Source organism: Xiphophorus hellerii, chromosome 15 (assembly GCF_003331165.1).
Source record: "Xiphophorus hellerii strain 12219 chromosome 15, Xiphophorus_hellerii-4.1, whole genome shotgun sequence".
Lineage (NCBI taxonomy): Eukaryota > Metazoa > Chordata > Actinopteri > Cyprinodontiformes > Poeciliidae > Xiphophorus > Xiphophorus hellerii.
The window spans coordinates 445,559-455,918 of record NC_045686.1 but is presented as its reverse complement, the minus strand read 5'-3'; positions in this window follow the sequence as shown (position 1 = coordinate 455,918).

Here is a 10,360-nt window from a genome sequence, read left to right as displayed (position 1 = left end):
CAGATGACGACACTGAAGAAGAGACTTCCCCGGCTGGGGAAGTTTGCTGTGAAGCAAAAATAACTTCAGAGGTTGAGCCCAAAGACACCAAAGACTCAACCTCTCACTTGACCTTAGAAGTTGAGTCCGTAGACCCAACCTCTGACCCAACCTCAGATCTGTCAGCGACATTAAACAAAGAGACCCAGGAAGAGAAATCTGTCGTATTGGACAAATACCCCAAACTTCCCAAAGCTCCCAGAATCCGAGAACCCATCCTACCTGGCTGCGACGTCTGCAACGAAGAACGAAGACGTCGTGAAGAAATGAGGAAACGTTCGCTCAGACGTGAAACAAAAAAACCTTGTTGCATCACATTTTGAATGCCTCTGTTCACCATCATACACCGCAGCTTGGAAGGAAATAGAAGGCACGACGATAAAAGGAATCCCAATAACAGCCCTACTTAGTGATTATAAGTTACAAGAAGAACAGCAGATCCCAGAAGACTCCATAACAGGTAGCTTCTCAAGTCCTGGCAGGAATTGGCAAATAAAATTTGATTGATTGATTGATTGATTAATGGGTTCTCTCCGGGTGCTCCGGCTTCCTCCCACAGTACAAAAAGATTTTGTTCACACTAGATAATAAATGGATGTTTTTTAATAATAATAAGAGTAATATTAATATCGCCACACAAAAAAACAGAATATGCAGTCCATTACAGTTTTATGTTTTTATTGCTTGATGTAACCTGCAACTCACAAAAACAGGTTAATTAATTTATACTATATATATAGGAAGTTGGGCCTAATCAGAAGATATTAAATTCTAGGGAACCCAGGTGTGAGCAACAACAGAACACACAGTGTCTACAAGAAAAGAGCAAATATTTAATATAATAAACAATTGTGGATCCACATTTAAAACAGACAAACAAATACTGCGCGCTTTTAAAAAAAATAAATAAATAAATAAATTGAATACTTCAGTCTCCAATGAATTAATTCTTCAGTCTCAAAGTCTCTCAGCTGGTGACCAGTCGGGTTACTATCTACCCGTGCGCCTGGTCCTCTGGGCTGGGGCTCGCCATCCAGTTTCAGGTGAAGAGGGTCTTGGAATCTTTGGCCCTCCAAGCCAAAAGTGTACTGTACAAACTCCAAAAAAAAAACCTGACCTATAACAAGGCCAAAGTAAAACATTTTAGCACATAAGATGCTATTTAATCATTTCTCAAGTTCTTCTTATTTTTTTTTCTTTCATGTTGTATAACAACAAGTTAACAGAACACAATTTTTCCAACATATTAGTAAAACTAAATAGATTAGCTTATATGTGGTAAAAAAAAGAATATAATATACATTCAATCTTAAAATAAATGCAATTACATAAAACAAATACAACATACACAACAATAACAATACAAAATCTTACAATCAATTTTATTTTATATTAAATTTTATAATTTAATAGGTATTTTAGCCAATTTTCACCAAATTTACTTAACCAACTGCCGAGCACGTGCGATGACTCACCGATGCTCCGAGCTGTCAACGGCTATTTTTCGGGCTTCAGCTGTTCACGGGGGAAACCCTCCGAGATCTAATAAAACCGAATGTAGTATTTTGAATTATATATTTAGTGAATTTATATTAATATTGTTTTCCTTACCAATTTCCAGATTCGTCAATTTCTTTCTACCTCTTTACGGAAACGACCGTCAGCTGTTAGCTCTCAAGCGTTCGCAGCGAAACAACCGTCAGCTGTTCTCAAGCGTTCTGAGCGAAGCAACCGTCAGCTGTTAGCTTTCAAGCCTGTCTGCCGCGCTCCGAACGAAACAACCGCCAGCTGTCAAAAAGGGGCGGGACGATCAACCCCATTGGCCGACACGAAACCAGACCGCGCCAGCCATTGGCTGCCTAATCTGTCAATAGAAGCTAACACTAAAAGCATATTTCACATTTTTTGAAGATTTACGTAATTACCTTTTAGCTATTTTGGTAGAATAAGACATTGAATCAACATCTATTATTTTTTTCTTGTGTTTTTAAACACTGGGTTACATTGATGTTTATTTAAGATTATTAATAAGTGATCAATGTGGTAGATTAGCTACCGCTCTACTGATGATCTGTCAGAGTTGCTGTTTAAGTTGCTTTTTTTATTTTCTAACTGAACTGAAACACACAGGACTGACATGACGCCCCAATGCGGAAGTAGCGCAGTCCTCCAACAACCACACTGATATTAGCTGTGTCCGAATTCAGGGTCTGCACCCTTTTTTTTCTTTTTTTTAATTTTAAAAACTTTTTTTATTGCATTAAAATGTCAATACAATATGGAAGCCCGTTTCCGCCACTCTGTTAAAAAATGAATAAATAAATAGTCTCATTATAATGAGATAGTATCTCAAAATAATGAGATACTAAATAATAATGTGTAATAAGATACAAAATATAAGATATTTTACTATTTTGTAGATATACTATATAATACTATTTTGTATAAGATACAAAATAGTATCTTATTTTGAGATACCATCTCAAAGTAATGAGATATTTTGAGATATCTCAGTATTTTAAGCGTCAATCTCAAAATAATGAGATAATTTATTTTATTTTTTTAACAGAGTGGTGGAAACGGGCTTCCATAGCTTTCTGCCACTCTGTTATAAAACATAAATAAATAATCTCACTATGTAACCTGTAAGATGTGTGAGATGTGACATGCACTGGAAAATCTGAATAAAAAAGTTCAAAAAAAAAAAAATCTCACTATAATGACATAGTGTCTGAAAATAATGAGATATTTTGAGATATCTCATTATTTTAAGCGTCAATCTCAAAATAATGAGACAGCATCTGAGATACTAATGAGATAGTATCTCATTATTTTGAGATACTATCTCATTATAATGAGATTATTTATTTATTTATTTTTAAATAAATAAATGGCAGAAACGGGCTTCCATAGGGTTTGTGAATACTTTTGCAAGGGGTTTCGTGAGTTCACAGAACTGACAATGTAGTGTATTGCTCTATGGGTACGAAAAGAAATATTCAGACAGACAATTAATAAGGAAATCTCTGTGCTTCAGTCTCGCTTTTATTGCTTCAGTTTTCCCCAATATTCCCTCAGTCACCTCTACGCAAAGATTAGACCTGGGAATCCTCTCTGACTGACTTCAGAGCAGGGTTTTAACAGATTAGACAGCGTAAAACGGAGCTGAATTATTTTACTTCTCCAGTTTTTGTTTGCTACAAAAGAGAGTAATGTGCTGGCTAACCTGAATGTTTTTAAAGGTCTAGTGTAGAAACTTTAGTAGGTTTTCAGGTGAAACAAAATGATACCAAGCAATTGCAGTAAATGGCACCAGTGATGAGAAGCTTTTTCACTTTTGACAAATTCACGATTGAGATTTTTTTGAAGTCGCTAGAAAATATTGCTTTCCAGAACAAAATAAAACAGTAATTCAATAAATGCCCAACATTTGCCTAAACAAATACGGGAATACATTCAGTAGCTGAGTCGTTTTAAAACTAATCTAGTGGCCTACTGCCAGCTGGGCTGTATACTGACACCGACACCAATCAATTCTATTGGATTTTTACTTTGTGGAAATTACCTTTGAATAAACACGGAGCCCCTGATCAGTCGCAGATTATATTTAATGAAAGCGATCTGTGCGACGACGCTGGCACCTCTTGTGCAAACACCACTGACAGCGCAGGGCTGGCGGCAATTAAGTGGTTTTCAGTCAATGCACTAGAAATAAAATCCGCTACGAAACAGCTGAGGTTTAAATCAAGGTAGTATGGAGGAGAGCACGTCCTTTTAAAATAGATATATAAAGGTTTCAAACTGTGAGCAGTTTTCAGTTACTTCAGACTCTTAGTTTTTATTTCTTAGTCCAAAAACCGTAGAGTTTATTGAGGTACCAGTTCAGAACAATTTAACCTGCCTGGAGCATCAGTTGACTCCTGAATATTTTCACAAGTAAAAACTTTGTATCTATGGTTTTTGTTGTCTGGTGGAAATCTTCACTATTGATCACATTTGACATCTGCCTGTGGTTCCATTAAAAATAACCAGTGAATGTATCAAGAATAGCATAAAACTAAACATAACCTCAGACTTCATGGAGTCGCTGAGACAGAGAAGGAGGATGTGCGGGAGGAGGTGTTGCGGGAGGAGGTGTTGCGGGTGTGCCAGGAGATTCTTCTGAAGGATAAAGAAAGGCTTCAGATCTTCATTGATGTCGCTCATCGAGTTGGTAGAAAGGTCGCTGGTAACTCCCGCCCTCGTTCTATCATCAGTCGCTTGATTGCGAGGAGATATCGTGATTCCATATGGAAAGCAGCTAAGGGAAATGACTTCCTGAAGAGAAATGGTCTCCGTTTTACCGAAGACCTTTGTAAAGAAGACCGTGAGTCCCGCCAGAAGCTTTGGCGGGCCAGAAAATCTGCCTACTTCGTAGGAGGTCGTGGTTTTATCAACGGGGTGGAGATACCCGCAGTGTTTACTCCAATGCTAGAATAATTGCAAGTCTATTCTCATTGATGGGTCCACTATTTTGAAACTTTACCCTAGGTTACAAACTGAGATCTGGAACTTTAATAAGGTACTGACTCACAGTGTTCATGTCGTCTATAAATACCTTAATTCATCAAGTTACTTTTTCTGTTGTTTATATGTTATCTCTTTCGCTTATTTCTCTTAATGCCAGGGGGTTGCGCAATATGTTAAAAAGGAAAGCATTATTCTTGTTTGCCAAAAATTTTAAATCTGATTTCTGTTTTTTTTCAGGAATGTCACTCTACAGTTGATGATGTTACTTTTTGGAAATCCCAGTGGGGTAATTCTGTTTGGCTTTCTCATGGGGCTGAGCGCTCCGCAGGAGTTATGACTTTAAAACATAGATTTAATGGGAATATTATTTCTACTGAATGTGATTCGCTGGGTCACTTTATTTTTCAACTCTTTTTCTATGAAAATCATCATTTCATTTGTGCCAATATTTATGGTTACAATAATAAAAGAGATAACGATAAGCTGTTTATCACAGCTGGAAAGATCCTTATAGAATGGTTAAAAAAAATGCTATAATTCTTATGGGAGGTGATTTCAACACTGTCCTGGATGGTAACCTTGATAAATGGCCTCCTGGTCGACCAAATGCCTCAAGCCCGACTATTAAAGCTTTTATGGAAAAATTTAATCTAATTGACATTTGGAGAACTGAACATCCACATGATTATTTATTTACCTGGAGTAATAAGTCATTATCTCAACAATCTAGGATAGATTTTTGGCTGATCTCAGATACAGTAAAGAAAGAATCTGTGACTGTTAATACTTTACCTACTCCCCTTACGGACCATAAAGTTGTTGAAATAATTATAACACTCTCAGATGGTAAATATTCTAGTTATTCTCCTTCATACTGGAAATTGAGTAATTCTTTATTAAACTATAAAGAGGTCACTATAAAGATAACAAAATTATTAAAATTCTTCTGGCATAAAGCTCAAACAAATAATCTTTATGGTATTAATTGGGAACTTTTTAAATTCAAATCTGGAAAATTTCTCAGAAAATTTGGTAGTAACAAGGCTAAGACAAATAGAAATGAAGAAACCAAAATTGTAACGAGAATATTTGAACTCACTCAGTCGAATCCTTCTAATTTAAATGACTTTGAACTACAAGAGTTAACTGAATTACAACTTAAATTGGATCATTTTTACATTAATAAGAGTAAAGGTGCGTTTATTAGATCAAGGAGAAAATGGTTAGAAGAGGGAGAACAAAACACTCATTATTTTTTTAATCTAGAAAAACATAATTCGACCAATAATTCTATTACGAGTCTAAAGATTAACAATGCTGTTACAGATAACCTTGATGATATAGCTAGATATTGCAGTTCCTTTTATGAAACTCTTTACCTCTCCAACTTCTGTCAGGCCTCAGCTGATGCCCTGTTGACCAATTTATCAGTTAATCAAATTTCTAATAGTAAACGAGAATGCTGTGAAGAGTCAATCTCTTTGCAAGAGATTGTGGACGCCATCTCACATCTCAAAATGAACAAATCCCCTGGAATTGATGGCCTGAATTTTACAAACACTTTTTGTTCGACCTCGCTCCCTTTCTTTTGCAAGTTTTTAATGAAAGTATAGAAAACGGTTCGCTCCCTACAACCCTCACTCGGGGTTTAACCACTCTGATACCAAAACCAAAAGAAGACCCTTTACTTCTAGATAATTGGCGTCCCATTTGTCTTCTTAACAATGATTACAAAATTTTTGCTTTAGTTATAGCTAAAAGATTAAAATCTGTCCTTCATTCAATTATTGATGAAACTCAATCCGGTTTTATGAAACAAGGTTTGTTTTGGATATTTTAGATTATCCTGATCTTGTGTGTGATAATGGTTTTATTTTATTTCTAGACTTTTATAAAGCTTTTGATATGGTCGAACATGAGTTTATTTTTCAGAGTCTAAATAAATTTGGGTTTGGGAAATTCTTTACTTCTGTCGTTAAAAGCTCATATCAAAACAGCAACAGCTCCATCAAATTAAGAAACGGCTCCTCTCCTAGATTCAGCCTCTGCAGAGGAATCAGACAAGGCTGTCCCGTCTCCCCATATTTGTTCCTTTTAGTGGCTCAACTTCTGGCCGATCATATTAAGACTGGTCCTTTAAAAGGGATCACTGTTGCTGATGAAGTGCTTACTTTAACACAACTGGCAGATGACACTACTTTATTTTTAAAAGATCAGAGCCAAATCTCTTTAGCTATTAAGGAAATTGGTACTTTCTCCAAAGCTTCAGGTCTTTCTCTTAACCTTAAAAAATGTGAGATAATGGCCATTAAGGACTGTTCTATAGCCTCAATTGAAGCTATACCAGTTAAGAATTAGGTTATTTATTTAGGTATAAACATCACGAAGGATCAAATAGAAAGAAGCTCCCTAAACTTCGACCCGCTAATTCAAAAGACTAAAAAAAGACTTAATCAATGGTTTGTTATGGTTCGGGGTCCTTTGGTTCTTCTTTGTGGGGTTTTCTGTGCATACACTCACCTTTTACGACAGATGGCGCCATACTCACCCGACTGGAGTGTGTGTGTGGACCGTTATCAAGCACACCTGAACCTAATCAACTTATCAGCAGCGTGTACTAAAGGAGGCTTCTGCCAGTCCTTCGGCGCCCGAGTGTTAGCCAGTAACGGTATCTCTGAGCCTCCTAGAGCTAGCCTCTGATCTTTCCTCGTTGATCTGAATCCTCTAGTGACTTTTCCTGTTGTTTTTTGCCTTCAGGTTTTTCCCCGGAGAAGCCCTTACATATCCTGTCTGTTTCTCTGATCGAGATTCCCCTCGTGACGCCGTGGGTCCTACCCACTGGTTGCCCGAGTTCCCAGACTCACCTCCTCAGTCTGACTACAAGTCTCCTCCCCCTCTTGCCCCCCCGGATTCCACGACTGGCAGTTGCACCGCTCCTTTGTCCCCGCCTAGCCCGAGCCTACCTGTCCGCCCTCCGACGCAATCCTCTGTTTTCCTCCTGGACACCAGCCGTCAAGCAACTTCTACACCTTGAAGCCTGTCTGCTACACAGTCTTACGTTAGCTAAACAGATCAATATGCAATGTGTACTGTATCTGACATACACTGAAGATTTTATTTTAGCAGAAAAGGCTTTGGACTAAACTGTTACTCGTGTTAGTGTGGGGGACCAGTTGCTGGGGACTTTAGATCAAGGACCCCCCCTTCCATTAAAATGATTCTATTCTTGTTCCTATGAATATTTTGCTTTGTTTTGTTATTGAAAAACACTGTGATTCATTGTCCATGTGAAGCTGTGCATTCATATATATGTAGATAACTATTCTGGCTGAGAGTGAAAGGAGTTTAGAAAAGTATCACTTTTGAACAGGCGCGTAGGGCAGCCTTGGGTCCTAAGTGTATGCTGTGTTGAAGAAGCCGAGTAGTAGATAGCAGCCTGAGTGTGACGCACGTTGGACTATGGATGTTGTTCGTGTTTCGAGAAAAAAAGGAAAGTAAAGAAAATTTACAACAACCGCATGTCTCTACATCATTTTTGTTCGAGTGTGCAACAAAATATTGGAGGTTCCACCGAGATTATTAACGCTTCGTCGAGGGACTTTCTTGGACCAAGAAAGTCCCTCGACGAAGCGTTAATAATCGCTTCTTGGACCAAGAAAGTCCCTCCACGAAGCGTTAATAATCGCTTCTGGTGGAAGATTTCCACCAGAAAACAAAAACCATAGATACAAAGTTTTTACTTGTGAAAATATTCAGGAGTCAACTGATGCTCCAGGTAGGTTAAACTGTTCTGAACTGGTACCTCAATAAACTCTACGGTTTTTGGACTAAGAAATAAAAACTAGCCAGTAACGGTTAAGGTAACGGTTGAAGTAACTGAAAACTGCTCACAGTTTGAAACCTTTATATATCTATTTTAAAAGGACGTCCTCTCCTCCATATTACCTTGATTTAAACCTCAGCTGTTTCGTAGCGGATTTTATTTCTAGTGCACTGACTGAAAACCGCTTAATTGCCGCAAGCCCTGCGCTGTCAGTGGTGTTTGCACAAGAGGTGCCAGCATCGTCGCACAGATCGCTTTCATTAAATATAATCTGTAACTGATCAGGGGCTCCGTGTTTATTCAAAGGTAATTTCCACAAATTAAAAGGATTAGACCTAGTATCTCTTATCAGCAGCGTGTACTAAAGGAGGCTTCTGCCAGTCCTTCGGCGCCCGAGTGTTAGCGGGCGCCTCTTAGTATCTTAGTATCACTAAGATACTATCTCAAAATAATGAGATAGTATCTCATTATTTTGAGATACTATCTCATTATAATGAGATTATTTATTTATGTTTTATAACAGAGTGGCGGAAACGTATGGAAGCCCGTTTCCACCACTCTGTTAAAAAAAATAAAATAAATTATCTCATTATTTTGAGATTGACGCTTAAAATAATGAGATATGTCAAAATATCTCATTATTTTGAGATGGTATTTCAAAATAAGATACTATTTTTTATTTTATACAAAATAGTATTATATAGTATTATATCTACAAAATAGTAAAATACCTTATATTTTGTATCTTATTATACATTATTATTTAGTATCATTATTTTGAGATACTATCTCATTATAATGAGATAATTTATGGATTTATTCATTTTTTAACAGAGTGGCGGAAACGGGCTTCCATATTGTATTGACATTTTAATGCAATAAAAAAAAGTTTTAAAAATAAAAAAGGGTGCAGACCCTGAATTCGGACACAGCTAATATCAGTGTGGTTGTTGGAGGACTGAGCTACTTCCGCATTGGGGCGTCATGTCAGTCCTGTGTGTTTCAGTTCAGTTAGAAAATAAAAAAAGCGACTTACACAGCAACTCTGACAGATCATCAGTAGAGCGGTAGCTAATCTACCACATTGATCACTTATTAATAATCTTAAATAAACATCAAGCAATAAAAACATAAAACTGTAATGGACTGCATATTCTGTTTTTTTGTGTGGCGATATTAATATTACTCTTATTATTATTAAAAAACATCCATTTATTATCTAGTGTGAACAAAATCTTTTTGTACTGTGGGAGGAAGCCAGAGTACCCGGAGAGAACCCATTAATCAATCAGTCAATCAATCAAATTTTATTTGTATAGCACATTTCAGCAGCAAGGCATTTCAAAGTGCTTTACATCATATCAAACACAGAAACACAATGCAACATAGAATCAACAATCAAAATAGGACATTAAGTCAGGTTCCATCAATAAATTTGTAATTGATTACGTTTCAAATACAATCCTAAACAGGTGGGTTTTTAGTCGAGTTTGCATCCATAAAAGGTTTACCTGTTACACTCCTACTGTGTTATATGGAACAAAATACCTATTGCTATTTTTATTCCCACTCACAATCACACAGTTTAAAACGATGTAGACAGCATTTTAATGGGCTTCTGGCACGAGGCTTCGTACTCCTCGTTCACAGAATTTCGAGCAGGGACTCCGCCGTCCCTCACGGATTTTTGTGCAATTCTTTTTGTTATTCTTATTTTATTTAGAAAGAGAGATTTCCATCACATTCGTTAATTACAGCTTTACCTATCTAAGATTGTACATGAGTATACAACCGGAGAATCCAAGTGATTTTGTCCATACTGCCTTTCTGGTATTTTCTTTTACAGACTATTACTAAATTTTGTTGTGAACAATAACAAAAATGAACAGAATTGAACAATAACGGGGATTGCACCATCTCGAGCAATAAAACAAACACAAGAACATACAAGGGCAGGGCACATAGTTCTCAAGAACAATCAAATGAAGT